Here is a 25276-nt window from a genome sequence, read left to right on the forward strand (position 1 = left end):
AATGTATAGTATTCCAAACAGCGCTTGCCTTCGTGCTATAAAAACAGCTACGTTATAATTATTGATTTGAAGCATAGTATTCCAAACAGCGCTTGTCTTCGCACTGTCTTAACAACCACGTTATAATTATTAATTTGAAGCATAGTATTCTAAACTGCGCTTGTCTTCGTGCTGTCAAAACAGCCACGTTATATTTATTGATTTGAAGCATAGTATACCAAACTGCGCTTGTCTTCGCACTGTCTTAACAGCCACGTTATAATTATTAATATGAAGCATAGTATTCTAAACTGCGCTTGTCTTCGTGCTGTCAAAACAGCCACGTTATATTTATTGATTTGAAGCATAGTATTCCAAACTGTGCTTGTCTTCGTGCTGTCAAAACAGTCACGTTATAATTATTGATTTGAAGCATAGTATTCCAAACTGCGCTTGCCCTCGTGCTGTCAAAAGAGTCACGTTATAATTATTGATTTGAAGCATAGTATTCTAAACTGCGCTTGCCCTCGTGCTGTCAAAAGAGTCACGTTATAATTATTGATTTGAAGCATAGTATTCCAAACAGCGCTTGTCTTCGCGCTGTCTAAACAACCACGTTATAATTATTAATTTGAAGCATAGTATTCTAAACTGCGCTTGTCTTCGTGCTGTCAAAACAGCCACGTAATATTTATTGATTTGAAGTATAGTATTTCAAACTGCGCTTGTCTTCGTGCTGTCAAAAGAGTCACGTTATAATTATTGATTTGAAGCATAGTATTCTAAACTGCGCTTGCCCTCATGCTGTCAAAACAGCCACGTTATAATTATTGATTTGAAGCATAGTATTCCAAACTGCGCTTGTCATCGTGCTGTCTAAACAGCCACGTTATAATTATTGATTTGAAGCATAGTATTCCAAACAGAGCGTGTCTTCGTGCTGTCAAAACAGCCACGTTATATTTATTGATTTGAAGCATAGTATTTCAAACTGCGCTTGTCTTCGTGCTGTCAAAAGAGTCACGTTATAATTATTGATTTGAAGCATAGTATTCCAAACTGCGCTTGCCCTCGTGCTGTCAAAACAGCCACGTTATAATTATTGATTTGAAGCATAGTATTCCAAACAGCGCTTGAATTCGTGCTGTCATAACAGCCACGTTATAATTATTGATTTGAAGCATAGTATTCCAAACAGCGCTTGTCTTCGCGCTGTCGAAACAGCCACGTTATAAATATTGATTTGAAGCATAGTATTCCAAACTGCGCTTGTCTTCGTGCTGTCTAAACAGCCACGTTATAATTATTGATTTGAAACATAGTATTCCAAACAGAGCGTGTCTTCGTGCTGTCAAAACAGCCACGTTATAATTATTGATTTGAAGTATAGTATTCCAAACAGCGCTTGTCCTCGTGCTGTCAAAACAGCCACGTTATAATTATTGATTTGAAGCATAGTATTCCAAACAGCGCTTGTCTTCGTGCTGTCAAAACATCCAAGTTATAAATATTGACTTCAAGCATAGTATTCCAAACAGCGCTTTTCTTCGTGCTGTCAATACAGCCACATTTTAATTATTGATTTGAAGTATTGTATTCCAAAGAGCGCTTGTCTTCGTGCTGTCAAAACAGCCAAGTTATAATTATTGATTTGAAGCATAGTATTCCAAACAGCGCTTTTCATTGTGCTGTAAAAAAGCCACGTTAAAATTATTGATTTGAAGCATAGTATTCGAAACAGCGCTTGTCTTCGTGCTGTCAAAACAGCAACGTTGTAACTATTGATTTGAAGCATAGTATTCCAAACAGCGCTTGTCTTCGTGCTGTTAAAACAGCCAAGTTATGATTACTGATTTCAAGCATAGTATTCTAAACAGCGCTTGTATTCGTGCTGTCAAAACAGCCACGTTTTAATTATTGATTTGAAGCATAGTATTCCAAACAGCGCTTGTCTTCGCGCTGTCAAAACAGCCACGTTCAATATATACAACGTGGCTGTTTTGACAGCACGAAGAAAATCGCTGTTTCGAATACTATGCTTCAAATCAATAAGCGCTTTTCTTCGTGGTCTCAATACAGCCACGTTATAATTATTGATTTGAAGCATAGTATTCCAAACAGCGCTTGTCTTCGCGCTGTCAAAACAGCCACGTTCAATATATACAACGTGGCTGTTTTGACAGCACGAAGAAAATCGCTGTTTCGAATACTATGCTTCAAATCAATAAGCGCTTTTCTTCGTGGTCTCAATACAGCCACATTATAATTATTGATTTGAAGCATAGTATTCCAAACAGCGCTTTTCTTCGTGCTGTCCAAATAGCCGCGTTATAATTATTTGAAGCATAGTATTCCAAACAGCGCTTTTCTTCATGCTGTCCACACAGCCACGGGATAAATACTGAACGGAAATATAGTCTTCCAAACTCCGCTTGTCTTCGTACTGTCAAAACAAGCAGAGCATAAATATTGATTTAAAGTATAGTATTCCAAAAAGTTCTTGTCTTCGCGCTGTCAAAACGGCCACGTTATAAATATTGATTTCAAGTATTGTATTCCAAACAGCGCTTGTCTTCGTGCTGTCAAAACAGCCACGTTATATTTTTTGATTTGAAGCACAGTATTCCAAACAGCGCTTTTCTTCGTGCTGTCAAAACAGCAACGTTATAATTATTGATTTGAAGTATAGTATTCTAAACAGCGCTTGTCTTCGTGCTGTCAAAACAGCCACGTTATAGTTATTGAATTGAAGCATAGTATTCCAAACAGCGCTTTTCTTCGTGCTGTCAAAACAGCCACGTTATAATTATTGATTTGAAGTATAGTATTCCAAACAGCACTTGGCTTCGTGCTGTCAAAACAGCCACGTTATATTTATTGATTTGAAGAATAGTATTCCAAACTGCGCTTGCCCTCGTGCTCTCAAAACAGCCACGTTATATTTATTGATTTGAAGCATAGTATTCCAAACTGCGCTTGTCTTCGTGCTGTCAAAACAGTCACGTTATAATTATTTATTTGAAGCATAGTATTCTAAACTGCGCTTGTCTTCGTGCTGTCAAAACAGCCACGTTATATGTATTGATTTGAAGCATAGTATTCCAAACTGTGCTTGTCTTCGTGCTGTCAAAACAGTCACGTTATAATTATTGACTTGAAGCATAGTATTCCAAACTGCGCTTGCCCTCGTGCTGTCAAAACAGCCACGTTATAATTATTGATTTGAAGCACAGTATTCCAAACAGCGCTTTTCTTCGATCTGTCAAAACAGCCACGTTATAAATATACATTTGAAGTATAGTATTCCAAACAGCGCTTGTCTTCGTGCTGTCAAAAAAGCCACGTTATAATTATTGATTTGAAGCATAGTATTCCAAACAGCTCTTGTCTTCGTGCTGTCAAAACAGCCACGTTATAATTATTGATTTGAAGCATAGTATTTCAAACTGCGCTTGTCTTCGTGCTGTCAAAAGAGTCACGTTATAATTATTGATTTGAAGAATAGTATTCCAAACTGCGCTTGCCCTGGAGCTCTCAAACAGCCACGTTATAATTATTGATTTTATGTATAGTATTCCAAACAGCTCTTGCCTTCGTGCTGTAAAAACAGCCATGTTATAATTATTGATTTGAAGCATAGTATTCCAAACAGCGCTTGTCTTCGCACTGTCTTAACAACCACGTTATAATTAATAATTTGAAGCATAGTATTCTAAACTGCGCTTGTCTTCGTGCTGTCAAAACAGCCACGTTATATTTATTGATTTGAAGCATAGTATACCAAACTGCGCTTGTCTTCGCACTGTCTTAACAGCCACGTTATAATTATTAATTTGAAGCATAGTATTCTAAACTGCGCTTGTCTTCGTGCTGTCAAAACAGCCACGTTATATTTATTGATTTGAAGCATAGTATTCCAAACTGTGCTTGTCTTCGTGCTGTCAAAACAGTCACGTTATAATTATTGATTTGAAGCATAGTATTCCAAACTGCGCTTGCCCTCGTGCTGTCAAAACAGCCACGTTATAATTATTGATTTGAAGCATAGTATTCCAAACAGCGCTTGTCTTCGCGCTGTCTAAACAACCACGTTATAATTATTAATTTGAAGCATAGTATTCTAAACTGCGCTTGTCTTCGTGCTGTGAAAACAGCCACGTAATATTTATTGATTTCAAGTATAGTATTTCAAACTGCGCTTGTCTTCGTGCTGTCAAAAGAGTCACGTTATAATTATTGATTTGAAGCATAGTATTCTAAACTGCGCTTGACCTCATGCTGTCAAAACAGCCACGTTATAATTATTGATTTGAAGCATAGTATTCCAAACTGCGCTTGTCTTCGTGCTGTCTAAACAGCCACGTTATAATTATTGATTTGAAGCATAGTATTCCAAACAGAGCGTGTCTTCGTGCTGTCAAAACAGCCACTATATTTATTGATTTGAAGCATAGTATTTCAAACTGCGCTTGTCTTCGTGCTGTCAAAAGAGTCACGTTATAATTATTGATTTGAAGCATAGTATTCCAAACTGCGCTTGCCCTCGTGCTGTCAAACCAGCCACGTTATAATTATTGATTTGAAGCATAGTATTCCAAACAGCGCTTGCCTTCGTGCTGTCATAACAGCCACGTTATAATTATTGATTTGAAGCATAGTATTCCAAACAGCGCTTGTCTTCGCGCTGTCGAAACAGCCACGTTATAAATATTGATTTGAAGCATAGTATTCCAAACTGCGTTTGTCTTCGTGCTGTCAAAACAGCCAAGTTATAAATATTGACTTCAAGCATGTATTCCAAACAGCGCTTTTCTTCGTGCTGTCAATACAGCCACATTTTAATTATTGATTTGAAGTATAGTATTCCAAAGAGCGCTTGTCTTCGTGCTGTCAAAACAGACAAGGTATAATTATTGATTTGAAGCATAGTATTCCAAACAGCGCTTTTCTTTGTGCTGTAAAAAAGCCACGTTAAAATTATTGATTTGAAGCATAGTATTCGAAACAGCGCTTGTCTTTGTGCTGTCAAAACAGACACAATATAATTATTGATTTGAAGCATAGTATTCCAAACTGAGCTTGTCTTCGTGCTGTCAAAACAGCCACGTTATAATTATTGATTTGAAGCATAGTATTCCAAACTGCGCTTGCCCTCGTGCTGTGAAAACAGCTTGTTATAATTATTGGTTTGAAGCATAGTATTCCAAACAGCGCTTGACTTCGTGCTGTCAAAAAAGCCACGTTATAATTATTGATTTGAAGCATAGTATTCCAAACTGCGCTTGTCTTCGTGCTGTCAAAACAGCCAGGTTATAATTATTGATTTGAAGCATAGTATTCCAAACTGCGCTTGCCCTCGTGCTGTCAAAACAGCCACGTTATAATTATTGATTTGAACCATAGTATTACAAACTGCGCTTGCCCTCGTGCTCTCAAAACAGCCACGTTATAATTATTGATTTAAATAGTATTCCAAACAGCGCTTGTCTTCGCGCTGTCTAAACAGCCACGTTATAGTTATTGATTTGAAGCATAATATTCCAAACTGCGCTTGCCCTCGTGCTGTCAAAACAGCAAATTTAAAATTATTGATTTGAAGCACAGTATTCCAAACAGCGCTTTTCTTCGTGCTGTCAAAACAGCCACGTTATAATTATTGATTTGAAGTATAGTATTCCAAACAGCGCTTGTCCTCGTGCTGTCAAAACAGCCACGTTATAATTATTGATTTGAAGTATAGTATTCCAAACAGCGCTTGTCTTCGTGCTGTGAAAACAGCCACGTTTTAATTATTTATTTGAAGCATAGTATTCCAAACAGCGCTTGTCTTCGCGCTGTCTAAACAGCCACGTTATAATTATTGATTTGAAGCATAGCATTCCAAACTGCGCTTGTCGTCGTGCTGTCAAAACAGCCACGTTATAATTATAGATTTGAAGCATATTATTCCAAACTGCGCTTGCCCTCGTGCTGTCAAAACAGCAAATTTATAATTATTGATTTGAAGCACAGTATTCCAAACAGCGCTTTTCTTCGTGCTGTCAAAACAGCCACGTTATATTTATTGATTCGAAGTATAGTATTCCAAACAGCGCTTGTCCTCGTGCTGTCAAAACAGCCACGTTATAATTATTGATTTGATGTATAGTATTCCAAACAGCGCTTGTCTTCGTGCTGTCAAAACAGCCAAGTTATAAATATTGATTTGAAGCATAGTATTCTAAACAGCGCTTGCCCTCGTGCTCTCAAAACAGCCACGTTATAATTATTGATTTGAAGTATAGTATTCCAAACAGCGCTTGTCTTCGTGCTGTCAAAACAGCCACGTTATAATTATTGATTTGAAGCATAGTATTCCAAACAGCGCTTGTCTTCGCGCTGTCTAAACAGCCACGTTATAATTATTGATTTGAAGCATAGTATTCCAAACTGCGCTTGTCGTCGTGCTGTCAAAACAGCCGCGTTATAATTATTGATTTGAAGCATAGTATTCCAAACAGCGCTTTTCTTCGTGCTGTCAAAATAGCCACGTTATAATTATTGATTTGGAGCATAGTATTCCAAACTGCGCTTTTTTCGTGCTGTGTTAACAGCAACGTTATAATTATTGATTTCAAGTATAGTATTCCAAACAGCGCTTGTCTTCGTGTTGTCAAAACAGCCACATTATAATTATTTATTTGAAGCATAGTATTCCAAACTGCGCTTGTCCTCGTGCTCTCAAAACAACCACGTTATAATTATTGATTTGAAGTATAGTATTCCAAACAGCGCTTGTCTTCGTGCTGTCAAAACAGCCACGTTATATTTATTGATTTGAAGCATAGTATTCCAAACTGTGCTTGTCTTCGTGCTGTCAAAACAGTCACGTTATAATTATTGATTTGAAGCATAGTATTCCAAACTGCGCTTGCCCTCGTGCTGTCAAAAGAGTCACGTTATAATTATTGATTTGAAGCATAGTATTCTAAACTGCGCTTGCCCTCGTGCTGTCAAAAGAGTCACGTTATAATTATTGATTTGAAGCATAGTATTCCAAACAGCGCTTGTCTTCGCGCTGTCTAAACAACCACGTTATAATTATTAATTTGAAGCATAGTATTCTAAACTGCGCTTGTCTTCGTGCTGTCAAAACAGCCACGTAATATTTATTGATTTGAAGTATAGTATTCCAAACTGCGCTTGCCCTGGTGCTCTCAAACAGCCACGTTATAATTATTGATTTTATGTATAGTATTCCAAACAGCTCTTGCCTTCGTGCTGTCAAAAGAGTCACGTTATAATTATTGATTTGAAGCATAGTATTCCAAACTGCGCTTGCCCTCGTGCTGTCAAACCAGCCACGTTATAATTATTGATTTGAAGCATAGTATTCCAAACAGCGCTTGACTTCGTGCTGTCATAACAGCCACGTTATAATTATTGATTTGAAGCATAGTATTCCAAACAGCGCTTGTCTTCGCGCTGTCGAAACAGCCACGTTATAAATATTGATTTGAAGCATAGTATTCCAAACAGCGCTTGTCTTCGCGCTGTCAAAACAGCCACGTTCAATATATACAACGTGGCTGTTTTGACAGCACGAAGAAAATCGCTGTTTCGAATACTATGCTTCAAATCAATAAGCGCTTTTCTTCGTGGTCTCAATACAGCCACATTATAATTATTGATTTGAAGCATAGTATTCCAAACAGCGCTTTTCTTCGTGCTGTCCAAATAGCCGCGTTATAATTATTTGAAGCATAGTATTCCAAACAGCGCTTTTCTTCATGCTGTCCACACAGCCACGGGATAAATACTGAACGGAAATATAGTCTTCCAAACTCCGCTTGTCTTCGTACTGTCAAAACAAGCAGAGCATAAATATTGATTTAAAGTATAGTATTCCAAAAAGTTCTTGTCTTCGCGCTGTCAAAACGGCCACGTTATAAATATTGATTTCAAGTATTGTATTCCAAACAGCGCTTGTCTTCGTGCTGTCAAAACAGCCACGTTATATTTTTTGATTTGAAGCACAGTATTCCAAACAGCGCTTTTCTTCGTGCTGTCAAAACAGCAACGTTATAATTATTGATTTGAAGTATAGTATTCTAAACAGCGCTTGTCTTCGTGCTGTCAAAACAGCCACGTTATAGTTATTGAATTGAAGCATAGTATTCCAAACAGCGCTTTTCTTCGTGCTGTCAAAACAGCCACGTTATAATTATTGATTTGAAGTATAGTATTCCAAACAGCACTTGGCTTCGTGCTGTCAAAACAGCCACGTTATATTTATTGATTTGAAGAATAGTATTCCAAACTGCGCTTGCCCTCGTGCTCTCAAAACAGCCACGTTATAATTATTGATTTGAAGTACAGTATTCCAAACAGCGCTTGTCTTCGTGCTGTCAAAACAGCCACGTTATAATTATTGATTTGAAGCATAGTATTCCAAACAGCGCTTGTCTTCGCACTGTCTAAACAGCCACGTTGTAATTATTAATTTGAAGCATATTATTCCAAACTGCGCTTGTCTTCGTGCTGTCAAAACAGCCACGTTATATTTATTGATTTGAAGCATAGTATTCCAAACTGCGCTTGTCTTCGTGCTGTCAAAACAGTCACGTTATAATTATTTATTTGAAGCATAGTATTCTAAACTGCGCTTGTCTTCGTGCTGTCAAAACAGCCACGTTATATGTATTGATTTGAAGCATAGTATTCCAAACTGTGCTTGTCTTCGTGCTGTCAAAACAGTCACGTTATAATTATTGACTTGAAGCATAGTATTCCAAACTGCGCTTGCCCTCGTGCTGTCAAAACAGCCACGTTATAATTATTGATTTGAAGCACAGTATTCCAAACAGCGCTTTTCTTCGATCTGTCAAAACAGCCACGTTATAAATATACATTTGAAGTATAGTATTCCAAACAGCGCTTGTCTTCGTGCTGTCAAAAAAGCCACGTTATAATTATTGATTTGAAGCATAGTATTCCAAACAGCTCTTGTCTTCGTGCTGTCAAAACAGCCACGTTATAATTATTGATTTGAAGCATAGTATTTCAAACTGCGCTTGTCTTCGTGCTGTCAAAAGAGTCACGTTATAATTATTGATTTGAAGAATAGTATTCCAAACTGCGCTTGCCCTGGTGCTCTCAAACAGCCACGTTATAATTATTGATTTTATGTATAGTATTCCAAACAGCTCTTGCCTTCGTGCTGTCAAAAGAGTCACGTTATAATTATTGATTTGAAGCATAGTATTCCAAACTGCGCTTGCCCTCGTGCTGTCAAACCAGCCACGTTATAATTATTGATTTGAAGCATAGTATTCCAAACAGCGCTTGACTTCGTGCTGTCATAACAGCCACGTTATAATTATTGATTTGAAGCATAGTATTCCAAACAGCGCTTGTCTTCGCGCTGTCGAAACAGCCACGTTATAAATATTGATTTGAAGCATAGTATTCCAAACTGCGTTTGTCTTCGTGCTGTCAAAACAGCCAAGTTATAAATATTGACTTCAAGCATGTATTCCAAACAGCGCTTTTCTTCGTGCTGTCAATACAGCCACATTTTAATTATTGATTTGAAGTATAGTATTCCAAAGAGCGCTTGTCTTCGTGCTGTCAAAACAGCCAAGGTATAATTATTGATTTGAAGCATAGTATTCCAAACAGCGCTTTTCTTTGTGCTGTAAAAAAGCCACGTTAAAATTATTGATTTGAAGCATAGTATTCGAAACAGCGCTTGTCTTTGTGCTGTCAAAACAGACACAATATAATTATTGATTTGAAGCATAGTATTCCAAACTGAGCTTGTCTTCGTGCTGTCAAAACAGCCACGTTATAATTATTGATTTGAAGCATAGTATTCCAAACTGCGCTTGCCCTCGTGCTGTGAAAACAGCTTGTTATAATTATTGGTTTGAAGCATAGTATTCCAAACAGCGCTTGACTTCGTGCTGTCAAAAAAGCCACGTTATAATTATTGATTTGAAGCATAGTATTCCAAACTGCGCTTGTCTTCGTGCTGTCAAAACAGCCAGGTTATAATTATTGATTTGAAGCATAGTATTCCAAACTGCGCTTGCCCTCGTGCTGTCAAAACAGCCACGTTATAATTATTGATTTGAACCATAGTATTACAAACTGCGCTTGCCCTCGTGCTCTCAAAACAGCCACGTTATAATTATTGATTTAAATAGTATTCCAAACAGCGCTTGTCTTCGCGCTGTCTAAACAGCCACGTTATAGTTATTGATTTGAAGCATAATATTCCAAACTGCGCTTGCCCTCGTGCTGTCAAAACAGCAAATTTAAAATTATTGATTTGAAGCACAGTATTCCAAACAGCGCTTTTCTTCGTGCTGTCAAAACAGCCACGTTATAATTATTGATTTGAAGTATAGTATTCCAAACAGCGCTTGTCCTCGTGCTGTCAAAACAGCCACGTTATAATTATTGATTTGAAGTATAGTATTCCAAACAGCGCTTGTCTTCGTGCTGTGAAAACAGCCACGTTTTAATTATTTATTTGAAGCATAGTATTCCAAACAGCGCTTGTCTTCGCGCTGTCTAAACAGCCACGTTATAATTATTGATTTGAAGCATAGCATTCCAAACTGCGCTTGTCGTCGTGCTGTCAAAACAGCCACGTTATAATTATAGATTTGAAGCATATTATTCCAAACTGCGCTTGCCCTCGTGCTGTCAAAACAGCAAATTTATAATTATTGATTTGAAGCACAGTATTCCAAACAGCGCTTTTCTTCGTGCTGTCAAAACAGCCACGTTATATTTATTGATTCGAAGTATAGTATTCCAAACAGCGCTTGTCCTCGTGCTGTCAAAACAGCCACGTTATAATTATTGATTTGATGTATAGTATTCCAAACAGCGCTTGTCTTCGTGCTGTCAAAACAGCCAAGTTATAAATATTGATTTGAAGCATAGTATTCTAAACAGCGCTTGCCCTCGTGCTCTCAAAACAGCCACGTTATAATTATTGATTTGAAGTATAGTATTCCAAACAGCGCTTGTCTTCGTGCTGTCAAAACAGCCACGTTATAATTATTGATTTGAAGCATAGTATTCCAAACAGCGCTTGTCTTCGCGCTGTCTAAACAGCCACGTTATAATTATTGATTTGAAGCATAGTATTCCAAACTGCGCTTGTCGTCGTGCTGTCAAAACAGCCGCGTTATAATTATTGATTTGAAGCATAGTATTCCAAACAGCGCTTTTCTTCGTGCTGTCAAAATAGCCACGTTATAATTATTGATTTGGAGCATAGTATTCCAAACTGCGCTTTTTTCGTGCTGTGTTAACAGCAACGTTATAATTATTGATTTCAAGTATAGTATTCCAAACAGCGCTTGTCTTCGTGTTGTCAAAACAGCCACATTATAATTATTTATTTGAAGCATAGTATTCCAAACTGCGCTTGTCCTCGTGCTCTCAAAACAACCACGTTATAATTATTGATTTGAAGTATAGTATTCCAAACAGCGCTTGTCTTCGTGCTGTCAAAACAGCCACGTTATAAATTTTTTGATTTGAAGCATAGTATTCCAAACAGCGCTTCTCTTCTTGGTGTCGAAACAGCCACGTTATAATTATTGATTTCAAGCATAGTATTCCAAACTGCGCTTGTCTTCGTGCTGTAAAAACAGCCACGTTATAATTATTGATTTGAAGCATAGTATTCCAAACTGCGCTTGCCCTCGTGCTGTCAAAACAGCCACGTTATAATTATTGATTTGAAGCATAGTATTCCAAACAGCGCTTGACTTCGTGCTGTCAAAACAGCCACGTTATAATTATTGATTTGAAGCATAGTATTCCAAACAGCGCTTGTCTTCGCGCTGTCGAAACCGCCAGGTTATAAATACTGATTTGAAGCATAGTATTCCAAACTGCGCTTGTGTTCGTGCTGCCAAAACAGCCACGTTATAATTATTGATTTGAAGCATACTATTCCAAACAGCGCTTGCCTTCGTGCTGTCAAAACAGCCACGTTATAATTATTGATTTGAAGCTTAGTATTCCAAACAGCGCTTGTCTTCGTGCTGTCAAAACAGCCACGTTATATTTATTGATTTGAAGCATAATATTCCAAACTGCACTTGCCCTCGTGCTGTCAAAACAGCCACGTTATAATTATTGATTTGAAGCATAGTATTCCAAACAGCGCTTTTCTTCGTGCTGTCAAAACAGCCACGTTATAATTATTGATTTGAAGTATAGTATTCCAAACAACGCTTGTCTTGGTGCTGTCAAAACAGCCACGTTTTAATTATTGATTTGAAGCATAGTATTCCAAACAGCGCTTTTCTTCGTCCTGTCAAAACAGCCACGTTATAATTATTGATATGAAGTATAGTATTCCAAACAGCGCTTGTATTCGTGCCGTCAAAACCGCCACGTTATAAATATTGATTTGAAGTATAGTATTCCAAACAGCGCTTGTCTTCGTGCAGTCAAACAGCCGAGTTATAATTATAGATATGAAGCATAGTATTCCAAACAGCGCTTTTCTTCGTGCTGTCAAAACAGCCGCGTTATAATTATTGATTTGAAGCATAGTATTCCAAACAGCGCTTGTCTTCGTGCTGTCAAAACACCCACGTTATAATTATTGATTTAAAGTATAGTATTCCAAACAGCGCTTGTCCTCGTGCTGTGAAAACAGCCACGTTATAATTATTGATTTGAAGTATAGTATTCCAAACAGCGCTTGTCTTCGTGCTGTCAAAACAGCCAAGTTATAAATATTTATTTGAAGCATAGTATTCCAAACAGCGCTTTTCTTCGTGCTGTCAAAACAGCCACGTTATAATTCTTGATTTGAACCATAGTATTCGAAACTGCGCTTGCCCTCGTCCTCTCAAAACAACCACGTTATAATTATTGATTTGAAGTATAGTATTCCAAACAGCGCTTGTCTTCGTGCTGTCAAAACAGCCACGTTATAAATTTTTTGATTTGAAGCATAGTATTCCAAACAGCGCTTCTCTTCTTGCTGTCGAAACAGCCACGTTATAATTATTGATTTCAAGCATAGTATTCCAAACTGCGCTTGTCTTCGTGCTGTCAAAACAGACACAGTATATTTATTGATTTGAAGAATAGTATTCCAAACTGAGCTTGTCTTCGTGCTGTCAAAACAGCCGAGTTATAATTATAGATATGAAGCATAGTATTCCAAACAGCGCTTGTCTTCGTGCTGTCAAAAGAGCAACGTTATAATTATTGATTTCAAGTATAGTATTCCAAACAGCGCTTGTCTTCGTGTTGTCAAAACAGCCACGTTTTAATTATTTGTTTGAAGCATAGTATTCCAAACTGCGCTTGTCCTCGTGCTCTCAAAACAACCACGTTATAATTATTGATTTGAAGTATAGTATTCCAAACAGCGCTTGTCTTCGTGCTGTCAAAACAGCCACGTTATAAATTTTTTGATTTGAACCATAGTATTCCAAACAGCGCTTCTCTTCTTGCTGTCGAAACAGCCACGTTATAATTATTGATTTCAAGCATAGTATTCCAAACTGCGCTTGTCTTCGTGCTGTCAAAACAGACACAGTATAATTATTGATTTGAAGCATAGTATTCCAAACTGAGCTTGTCTTCGTGCTGTCTAAACAGCCGAGTTATAATTATAGATATGAAGCATAGTATTCCAAACAGCGCTTTTCTTCGTGCAGTCAAAACAGCCACGTTATAATTATTGATTTGAAGCATAGTATTCCAAACAGCGCTTGTCTTCACGCTGTCAAAACAGCCACGTTATAATTATTGATTTGAAGTATAGTATTCCAAACAGCGCTTGTATTCGTGCTGTCAAAACAGCCACGTTATAAATATTGATTTGAAGTATAGTATTCCAAACAGCGCTTGTCTTCGTGCAGTCAAAACAGCCGAGTTATAATTATAGATATGAAGCATAGTATTCCAAACAGCGCTTTTCTTCGTGCTGTCTAAACAGCCACGTTATAATTATTGATTTGAAGCATAGTATTCCAAACTGCGCTTGTCGTCGTGCTGTCAAAACAGCCGCGTTATAATTATTGATTTGAAGCATAGTATTCCAAACAGCGCTTTTCTTCGTGCTGTCAAAATAGCCACGTTATAATTATTGATTTGGAGCATAGTATTCCAAACTGCGCTTTTTTCGTGCTGTCTAAACAGCAACGTTATAATTATTGATTTGAAGTATAGTATTCCAAACAGCGCTTGTCTTCGTGTTGTCAAAACAGCCACGTTATAAATATTTTTTGAAGCATAGTATTCCAAACTGCGCTTGTCCTCGTGCTCTCAAAACAACCACGTTATAATTATTGATTTGAAGTATAGTATTCCAAACAGCGCTTGTCTTCGTGCTGTCAAAACAGCCACGTTATAAATTTTTTGATTTGAAGCATAGTATTCCAAACAGCGCTTCTCTTCTTGCCGTCGAAACAGCCACGTTATAATTATTGATTTCAAGCATAGTATTCCAAACTGCGCTTGTCTTCGTGCTGTCAACACAGACACAGTATAATTATTGATTTGAAGCATAGTATTCCAAACTGAGCTTGTCTTCGTGCTGTCAAAACAGCCGAGTTATATTTATAGATATGAAGCATAGTATTCCAAACAGCGCTTTTCTTCGTGCAGTCAAAACAGCCACGTTATAATTATTGATTTAAAGCATAGTATTCCAAACAGCGCTTGTCTTCGTGTTGTCAAAACAGCCACGTTATAATTATTGATTTGAAGTATAGTATTCCAAACAGCGCTTGTCCTCGTGCTGTCAAAACAGCCACGTTATAATTATTGATTTGAAGTATAGTATTCCAAACAGCGCTTGTCTTCGTGCTGTCAAAACAGCTAAGTTATAAATATTGATTTGAAGCATAGTATTCCAAACAGCGCTTTTCTTCGTGCTGTCAAAACAGCCACATTTTAATTATTGATTTGAAGTATAGTATTAAAAACAGCGCTTTTCTTCGTGCTGTCAAAACAGCCACGTTATAATTATTGTTTTGAACCATAGTATTCCAAACTGCGCTTGCCCTCGTGCTCTCAAAACAGCCACGTTATAATTATTGATTTGAAGTATAGTATTCCAAACAGCGCTTGTCTTCGTGCTGTCAAAACAGCCACGTTATAATTATTGATTTGAAGCATAGTATTCCAAACAGCGCTTGTCTTCGCGCTGTCTAAACAGCCACGTTATAATTATTGATTTAAAGTATAGTATTCCAAACAGCGCTTGTCCTCGTGCTGTGAAAACAGCCACGTTATAATTATTGATTTGAAGTATAGTATTCCAAACAGCGCTTGTCTTCGTGCTGTCAAAACAGCCAAGTTATAAATATTTATTTGAAGCATAGTATTCCAAACAGCGCTTTTCTTCGTGCTGTCAAAACAGCCACGTTATAATTCTTGATTTGAACCATAGTATTCGAAACTGCGCTTGCCCTCGTCCTCTCAAAACAACCACGTTATAATTATTGATTTGAAGTATAGTATTCCAAACAGCGCTTGTCTTCGTGCTGTCAAAACAGCCACGTTATAAATTTTTTGATTTGAAGCATAGTATTCCAAACAGCGCTTCTCTTCTTGCTGTCGAAACAGCCACGTTATAATTATTGATTTCAAGCATAGTATTCCAAACTGCGCTTGTCTTCGTGCTGTCAAAACAGACACAGTATATTTATTGATTTGAAGCATAGTATTCCAAACTGAGCTTGTCTTCGTGCTGTCAAAACAGCCGAGTTATAATTATAGATATGAAGCATAGTATTCCAAACAGCGCTTGTCTTCGTGCTGTCAAAAGAGCAACGTTATAATTATTGATTTCAAGTATAGTATTCCAAACAGCGCTTGTCTTCGTGTTGTCAAAACAGCCACGTTTTAATTATTTGTTTGAAGCATAGTATTCCAAACTGCGCTTGTCCTCGTGCTCTCAAAACAACCACGTTATAATTATTGATTTGAAGTATAGTATTCCAAACAGCGCTTGTCTTCGTGCTGTCAAAACAGCCACGTTATAAATTTTTTGATTTGAACCATAGTATTCCAAACAGCGCTTCTCTTCTTGCTGTCGAAACAGCCACGTTATAATTATTGATTTCAAGCATAGTATTCCAAACTGCGCTTGTCTTCGTGCTGTCAAAACAGACACAGTATAATTATTGATTTGAAGCATAGTATTCCAAACTGAGCTTGTCTTCGTGCTGTCTAAACAGCCGAGTTATAATTATAGATATGAAGCATAGTATTCCAAACAGCGCTTTTCTTCGTGCAGTCAAAACAGCCACGTTATAATTATTGATTTGAAGCATAGTATTCCAAACAGCGCTTGTCTTCACGCTGTCAAAACAGCCACGTTATAATTATTGATTTGAAGTATAGTATTCCAAACAGCGCTTGTATTCGTGCTGTCAAAACAGCCACGTTATAAATATTGATTTGAAGTATAGTATTCCAAACAGCGCTTGTCTTCGTGCAGTCAAAACAGCCGAGTTATAATTATAGATATGAAGCATAGTATTCCAAACAGCGCTTTTCTTCGTGCTGTCTAAACAGCCACGTTATAATTATTGATTTGAAGCATAGTATTCCAAACTGCGCTTGTCGTCGTGCTGTCAAAACAGCCGCGTTATAATTATTGATTTGAAGCATAGTATTCCAAACAGCGCTTTTCTTCGTGCTGTCAAAATAGCCACGTTATAATTATTGATTTGGAGCATAGTATTCCAAACTGCGCTTTTTTCGTGCTGTCTAAACAGCAACGTTATAATTATTGATTTGAAGTATAGTATTCCAAACAGCGCTTGTCTTCGTGTTGTCAAAACAGCCACGTTATAAATATTTATTTGAAGCATAGTATTCCAAACTGCGCTTGTCCTCGTGCTCTCAAAACAACCACGTTATAATTATTGATTTGAAGTATAGTATTCCAAACAGCGCTTGTCTTCGTGCTGTCAAAACAGCCACGTTATAAATTTTTTGATTTGAAGCATAGTATTCCAAACAGCGCTTCTCTTCTTGCCGTCGAAACAGCCACGTTATAATTATTGATTTCAAGCATAGTATTCCAAACTGCGCTTGTCTTCGTGCTGTCAACACAGACACAGTATAATTATTGATTTGAAGCATAGTATTCCAAACTGAGCTTGTCTTCGTGCTGTCAAAACAGCCGAGTTATATTTATAGATATGAAGCATAGTATTCCAAACAGCGCTTTTCTTCGTGCAGTCAAAACAGCCACGTTATAATTATTGATTTAAAGCATAGTATTCCAAACAGCGCTTGTCTTCGTGTTGTCAAAACAGCCACGTTATAATTATTGATTTGAAGTATAGTATTCCAAACAGCGCTTGTCCTCGTGCTGTCAAAACAGCCACGTTATAATTATTGATTTGAAGTATAGTATTCCAAACAGCGCTTGTCTTCGTGCTGTCAAAACAGCTAAGTTATAAATATTGATTTGAAGCATAGTATTCCAAACAGCGCTTTTCTTTGTGCTGTCAAAACAGCCACATTTTAATTATTGATTTGAAGTATAGTATTAAAAACAGCGCTTTTCTTCGTGCTGTCAAAACAGCCACGTTATAATTATTGTTTTGAACCATAGTATTCCAAACTGCGCTTGCCCTCGTGCTCTCAAAACAGCCACGTTATAATTATTGATTTGAAGTATAGTATTCCAAACAGCGCTTGTCTTCGTGCTGTCAAAATAGCCACGTTATAATTATTGATTTGAAGCATAGTATTCCAAACAGCGCTTGTCTTCGCGCTGTCTAAACAGCCACGTTATAATTATTGATTTGAAGCATAGTATTCCAAACTGCGCTTGTCGTCGTGCTGTCAAAACAGCCGCGTTATAATTATTGATTTGAAGCATAGTATTCCAAACAGCGCTTTTCTTCGTGCTGTCAAAATAGCCACGTTATAATTATTGATTTGGAGCATAGTATTCCAAACTGCGCTTTTTTCGTGCTGTCTAAACAGCAACGTTATAATTATTGATTTCAAGTATAGTATTCCAAACAGCGCTTGTCTTCGTGCTGTCAAAACAGCCACGTTATAATTATTTATTTGAAGCTGAGTATTCCAAACTGCGCTTGTCCTCGTGCTCTCAAAACAACCACGTTATAATTATTGATTTGAAGTATAGTATTCCAAACAGCGCTTGTCTTCGTGCTGTCAAAACAGCCACGTTATAAATTTTTTGATTTGAAGCATAGTATTCCAAACAGCGCTTCTCTTCTTGCTGTCGAAACAGCCACGTTATAATTATTGATTTCAAGCATAGTATTCCAAACTGCGCTTGTCTTCGTGCTGTCAAAACAGACACATTATAATTATTGATTTGAAGCATAGTATTCCAAACTGAGCTTGTCTTCGTGCTGTCAAAACAGCCACGTTATAATTATTGATTTGAAGCATAGTATTCCAAACTGCGCTTGCCCTCGTGCTGTGAAAACAGCTTGTTATAATTATTGGTTTGAAGCATAGTATTCCAAACAGCGCTTGACTTCGTGCTGTCAAAAAAGCCACGTTATAATTATTGATTTGAAGCATAGTATTCCAAACTGCGCTTGTCTTCGTGCTGTCAAAACAGCCAGGTTATAATTATTGATTTGAAGCATAGTATTCCAAACTGCGCTTGCCCTCGTGCTGTCAAAACAGCCACGTTATAATTATTGATTTGAACCATAGTATTCCAAACTGCGCTTGCCCTCGTGCTCTCAAAACAGCCACGTTATAATTATTGATTTAAATAGTATTCCAAACAGCGCGTGTCTTCGTGCTGTGAAAACAGCCACGTTATAATTATTGATTTGAATTATAGTATTCCAAACAGCGCTTGTCTTCGCGCTGTCTAAACAGCCACGTTATAATTATTGATTTGAAGCATAGTATTCCAAACTGCGCTTGTAGTCGTGCTGTCAAAACAGCCATGTTATAATTATTGATTTGAAGCATAATATTCCAAACTGCGCTTGCCCTCGGGCTGTCAAAACAGCAAATTTATAATTATTGATTTGAAGCACAGTATTCCAAACAGCGCTTTTCTTCGTGCTGTCAAAACAGCCACGTTATAATTATTGATTTGAAGTATAGTATTCCAAACAGCGCTTGTCCTCGTGCTGTCAAAACAGCCACGTTATAATTATTGATTTGAAGTATAGTATTCCAAACAGCGCTTGTCTTCGTGCTGTGAAAACAGCCACGTTTTAATTATTTATTTGAAGCATAGTATTCCAAACAGCGCTTTTCTTCGCGCTGTCTAAACAGCCACGTTATAATTATTGATTTGAAGCATAGTATTCCAAACTGCGCTTGTCGTCGTGCTGTCAAAACAGCCACGTTATAATTATTGATTTGAAGCATAATATTCCAAACTGCGCTTGCCCTCGTGCTGTCAAAACAGCAAATTTATAATTATTGATTTGAAGCACAGTATTCCAAACAGCGCTTTTCTTCGTGCTGTCAAAACAGCCACGTTATATTTATTGATTCAAAGTATACTATTCCAAACAGCGCTTGTCCTCGTGCTGTCAAAACAGCCACGTTATAATTATTGATTTGAAGTATAGTATTCCAAACAGCGCTTCTCTTCGTGCTGTCAAAACAGCCAAGTTATAAATATTGATTTGAAGCATAGTATTCTAAACAGCGCTTGCCCCCGTGCTCTCAAAACAGCCACGTTATAATTATTGATTTGAAGTATAGTATTCCAAACAGCGCTTGTCTTCGTGCTGTCAGAACAGCCACGTTATAATTATTGATTTGAAGCATAGTATTCCAAACAGCGCTTGTCTTCGTGCTGTCTAAACAGCCACGTTATAATTATTGATTTGAAGCATAGTATTCCACACTGCGCTTGTCGTCGTGCTGTCAAAACAGCCGCGTTATAATTATTGATTTGAAGCATAGTATTCCAAACAGCCCTTTTCTTCGTGCTGTCAAAATAGCCACGTTATAATTATTGATTTGGAGCATAGTATTCTAAACTGCGCTTTTTTCGTGCTGTGTTAACAGCAACGTTATAATTATTGATTTCAAGTATAGTATTCCAAACAGCGCTTGTCTTCGTGTTGTCAAAACAGCCACATTATAATTATTTATTTGAAGCATAGTATTCCAAACTGCGCTTGTCCTCGTGCTCTCAAAACAACCACATTATAATTATTGATTTGAAGTATAGTATTCCAAACAGCGCTTGTCTTCGTGCTGTCAAAACAGCCACGTTATAAATTTTTTGATTTGAAGCATAGTATTCCAAACAGCGCTTCTCTTCTTGCTGTCGAAACAGCCACGTTATAATTATTGATTTCAAGCATAGTATTCCAAACTGCGCTTGTCTTCGTGCTGTCAAAACAGACACATTATAATTATTGATTTGAAGCATAGTATTCCAAACTGAGCTTGTCTTCGTGCTGTCAAAACAGCCACGTTATAATTATTGATTTGAAGCATAGTATTCCAAACTGCGCTTGCCCTCGTGCTGTCAAAACAGCCACGTTATAATTATTGATTTGAAGCATAGTATTCCAAACAGCGCTTGACTTCGTGCTGTCAAAACAGCCACGTTATAATTATTGATTTGAAGCATAGTATTCCAAACAGCGCTTGTCTTCGCGCTGTCGAAACCGCCAGGTTATAAATACTGATTTGAACCATAGTATTCCAAACTGCGCTTGTCTTCGTGCTGCCAAAACAGCCACGCTATAATTATTGATTTGAAGCATACTATTCCAAACAGCGCTTGCCTTCGTGCTGTCAAAACAGCCACGTTATAATTATTGATTTGAAGCTTAGTATTCCAAACAGCGCTTGTCTTCGTGCTGTCAAAACAGCCACGTTATATTTATTGATTTGAAGCATAATATTCCAAACTGCACTTGCCCTCGTGCTGTCAAAACAGCCACGTTATAATTATTGATTTGAAGCATAGTATTCCAAACAGCGCTTTTCTTCGTGCTGTCAAAACAGCCACGTTATAATTATTGATTTGAAGTATAGTATTCCAAACAACGCTTGTATTGGTGCTGTCAAAACAGCCACTTTTTAATTATTGATTTGAAGCATAGTATTCCAAACAGCGCTTTTCTTCGTCCTGTCAAAACAGCCACGTTAAAATTATTGATATGAAGTATAGTATTCCAAACAGCGCTTGTATTCGTGCTGTCAAAACAGCCACGTTATAAATATTGATTTGAAGTATAGTATTCCAAACAGCGCTTGTCTTCGTGCAGTCATAACAGCCGAGTTATAATTATAGATATGAAGCATAGTATTCCAAACAGCGCTTTTCTTCATGCTGTCAAAACAGCCGCGTTATAATTATTGATTTGAAGCATAGTATTCCAAACAGCGCTTGTCTTCGTGCTGTCAAAACACCCACGTTATAATTATTGATTTGAAGTATAGTATTCCAAACAGCGCTTGTCCTCGTGCTGTGAAAACAGCCACGTTATAATTATTGATTTGAAGTATAGTATTCCAAACAGCGCTTGTCTTCGTGCTGTCAAAACAGCCAAGTTATAAATATTTATTTGAAGCATAGTATTCCGAACAGCGCTTTTCTTCGTGCTGTCAAAACAGCCACGTTATAATTCTTGATTTGAACCATAGTATTCCAAACTGCGCTTGCCCTCGTCCTCTCAAAACAGCCACGTTATAATTATTGATTTGAAATTTAGTATTCCAAACAGCGCTTGTCTTCGTGCTGTCAAAACAGCCACGTTATAATTATTGATTTGAAGCATAGTATTCCAAACAGCTCTTGTCTTCGCGCTGTCTAAACAGCCACGTTATAATTATTGATTTGAAGCATAGTATTCCAAACTGCGCTTGTCTTCGTGCTGTCAAAACAGCCACGTTCTATTTATTGATTTGAAGCATAGTATTCCAAACAGCGCTTTTCTTCGTGCTGTCAAAACAGCCACGTTATAATTATTGATTTAGAGCATAGTATTCCAAACTTCGCTTTTTTCGTGCTGTCTAAACAGCCATGTTTTAATTATTGATTTGAAGCATAGTATTCCAAACAGCGCTTTTCTTCGTCTTGTCAAAACAGCCACGTTATAATTATTGATATGAAGTATAGTATTCCAAACAGCGCTTGCCCTCGTCCTCTCAAAACAGCCGCGTTATAATTATTGATTTTAAGTATAGTATTCCAAACAGCGCTTGTCCTCGTGCTCTCAAAACAACCACGTTATAATTATTGATTTGAAGTATAGTATTCCAAACAGCGCTTGTCTTCGTGCTGTCAAAACAGCAACGTTATATTTATTGATTTCAAGTATAGTATTCCAAACAGCGCTTGTCTTCGTGTTGTCAAAACAGCCACGTTATAATTATTTATTTGAAGCATAGTATTCCAAACTGCGCTTGTCCTCGTGCTCTCAAAACAACCACGTTATAATTATTGATTTGAAGTATAGTATTCCAAACAGCGCTTGTCTTCGTGCTGTCAAAACAGCCACGTTATAAATTTTTTTATTTGAAGCATAGTATTCCAAACAGCGCTTCTCTTCTTGCTGTCGAAACAGCCACGTTATAATTATTGATTTCAAGCATAGTATTCCAAACTGCGCTTGTCTTCGTGCTGTCAAAACAGACACAGTATATTTATTGATTTGAAGCATAGTATTCCAAACTGAGCTTGTCTTCGTGCTGTCTAAACAGCCGAGTTAAAATTATAGATATGAAGCATAGTATTCCAAACAGCGCTTTTCTTCGTGCAGTCCAAACAGCCACGTTATAATTATTGATTTGAAGCATAGTATTCCAAACAGCGCTTGTCTTCGTGCTGTCAAAACAGCCACGTTATAATTATTGATTTGAAGTATAGTATTCCAAACAGCCCTTGTCCTCGTGCTGTCAAAACAGCCACGTTATAATTATTGATTTGAAGTATAGTATTCCAAACAGCGCTTGTCTTCGTGCTGTCAAAACAGCCATGTTATAAATATTGATTTGAAACATAGTATTCCAAACAGCGCTTTTCTTCGTGCTGTCAAAACAGCCACATTTTAATTATTGATTTGAAGTATAGTATTAAAAACAGCGCTTTTCTTCGTGCTGTCAAAAGAGCCACGTTATAATTATTGATTTGAACCATAGTATTCCAAACTGCGCTTGCCCTCGTGCTCTCAAAACCGCCACGTTATAATTATTGATTTGAAGTATAGTATTCCAAACAGCGCTTGTCTTCGTGCTGTCAAAACAGCCACGTTATAATTATTGATTTGAAGCACAGTATTCCAAACAGCGCTTGTCTTCGCGCTGTCTAAACAGCCACGTTATAATTATTGATTTGAAGCATAGTATTCCAAACTGCGCTTGTCGTCGTGCTCTCAAAACAGCCGCGTTATAATTATTGATTTGAAGCATAGTATTCCAAACAGCGCTTTTCTTCGTGCTGTCAAAATAGCCACGTTATAATTATTGATTTGGACCATAGTATTCGAAACTGCGCTTTTTTCGTGCTGTCTAAACAGCAACGTTATAATTATTGATTTCAAGTATAGTATTCCAAACAGCGCTTGTCTTCGTGCTGTCAAAACAGCCACGTTATAATTATTTATTTGAAGCATAGTATTCCAAACTGCGCTTGTCCTCGTGCTCTCAAAACAACCATGTTATAATTATTGATTTGAAGTATAGTATTCCAAACAGCGCTTGTCTTCGTGCTGTCAAAACAGCCACGTTATAAATTTTTTGATTTGAAGCATAGTATTCCAAACAGCGCTTCTCTTCTTGCTGTCGAAACAGCCACGTTATAATTATTGATTTCAAGCATAGTATTCCAAACTGCGCTTGTCTTCGTGCTGTCAAAACAGACACATTATAATTATTGATTTGAAGCATAGTATTCCAAACTGAGCTTGTCTTCGTGCTGTCAAAACAGCCACGTTATATTTATTGATTTGAAGCATAGTATTCCAAACTGCGCTTGCCCTCGTGCTGTCAAAACAGCTTGTTATAATTATTGGTTTGAAGCATAGTATTCCAAACAGCGCTTGACTTCGTGCTGTCAAAAAAGCCACGTTATAATTATTGATTTGAAGCATAGTATTCCAAACTGCGCTTGTCTTCGTGCTGTCAAAACAGCCACGTTATAATTATTGATTTGAAGCATAGTATTCCAAACTGCGCTTGCCCTCGTGCTGTCCAAACAGCCACGTTATAATTATTGATTTGAAGCATAGTATTCCAAACAGCGCTTGACTTCGTGCTGTCAAAACAGCCACGTTATAATTATTGATTTGAAGCATAGTATTCCAAACAGCGCTTGTCTTCGCGCTGTCAAAACAGCCACGTTATAATTATTGATTTGAAGTATAGTATTCCAAACAACGCTTGTCTTGGTGCTGTCAAAACAGCCACGTTTTAATTATTGATTTGAAGCATAGTATTCCAAACAGCGCTTTTCTTCGTCCTGTCACAACAGCCACGTTATAATAATTGATATGAAGTATAGTATTCCAAACAGCGCTTGTATTCGTGCTGTCAAAACAGCCACGTTATAAATATTGATTTGAAGTATAGTATTCCAAACAGCGCTTGTCTTCGTGCAGTCAAAACAGCCGAGTTATAATTATAGATATGAAGCATAGTATTCCAAACAGCGCTTTTCTTCGTGCTGTCAAAACAGCCGCGTTATAATTATTGATTTGAAGCATAGTATTCCAAACAGCGCTTGTCTTCGTGCTGTCCAAACACCCATGTTATAATTATTGATTTGAAGTATAGTATTCCAAACAGCGCTTGTCCTCGTGCTGTGAAAACAGCCACGTTATAATTATTGATTTGAAGTATAGTATTCCAAACAGCGCTTGTCTTCGTGCTGTCAAAACCGCCAAGTTATAAATATTTATTTGAAGCATAGTATTCCAAACAGCGCTTTTCTTCGTGCTGTCAAAACAGCCACGTTATAATTCTTGATTTGAACCATAGTATTCCAAACTGCGCTTGCCCTCGTCCTCTCAAAACAGCCACGTTATATTTATTGATTTGAAGCATAGTATTCCAAACTGCGCTTGCCCTCGTGCTGTCAAAACAGCTTGTTATAATTATTGGTTTGAAGCATAGTATTCCAAACAGCGCTTGACTTCGTGCTGTCAAAAAAGCCACGTTATAATTATTGATTTGAAGCATAGTATTCCAAACTGCGCTTGTCTTCGTGCTGTCAAAACAGCCACGTTATAATTATTGATTTGAAGCATAGTATTCCAAACTGCGCTTGCCCTCGTGCTGTCCAAACAGCCACGTTATAATTATTGATTTGAAGCATAGTATTCCA

This window comes from Amblyomma americanum, chromosome 7 (assembly GCF_052857255.1).
Source record: "Amblyomma americanum isolate KBUSLIRL-KWMA chromosome 7, ASM5285725v1, whole genome shotgun sequence".
NCBI classification, from domain to species: domain Eukaryota; kingdom Metazoa; phylum Arthropoda; class Arachnida; order Ixodida; family Ixodidae; genus Amblyomma; species Amblyomma americanum.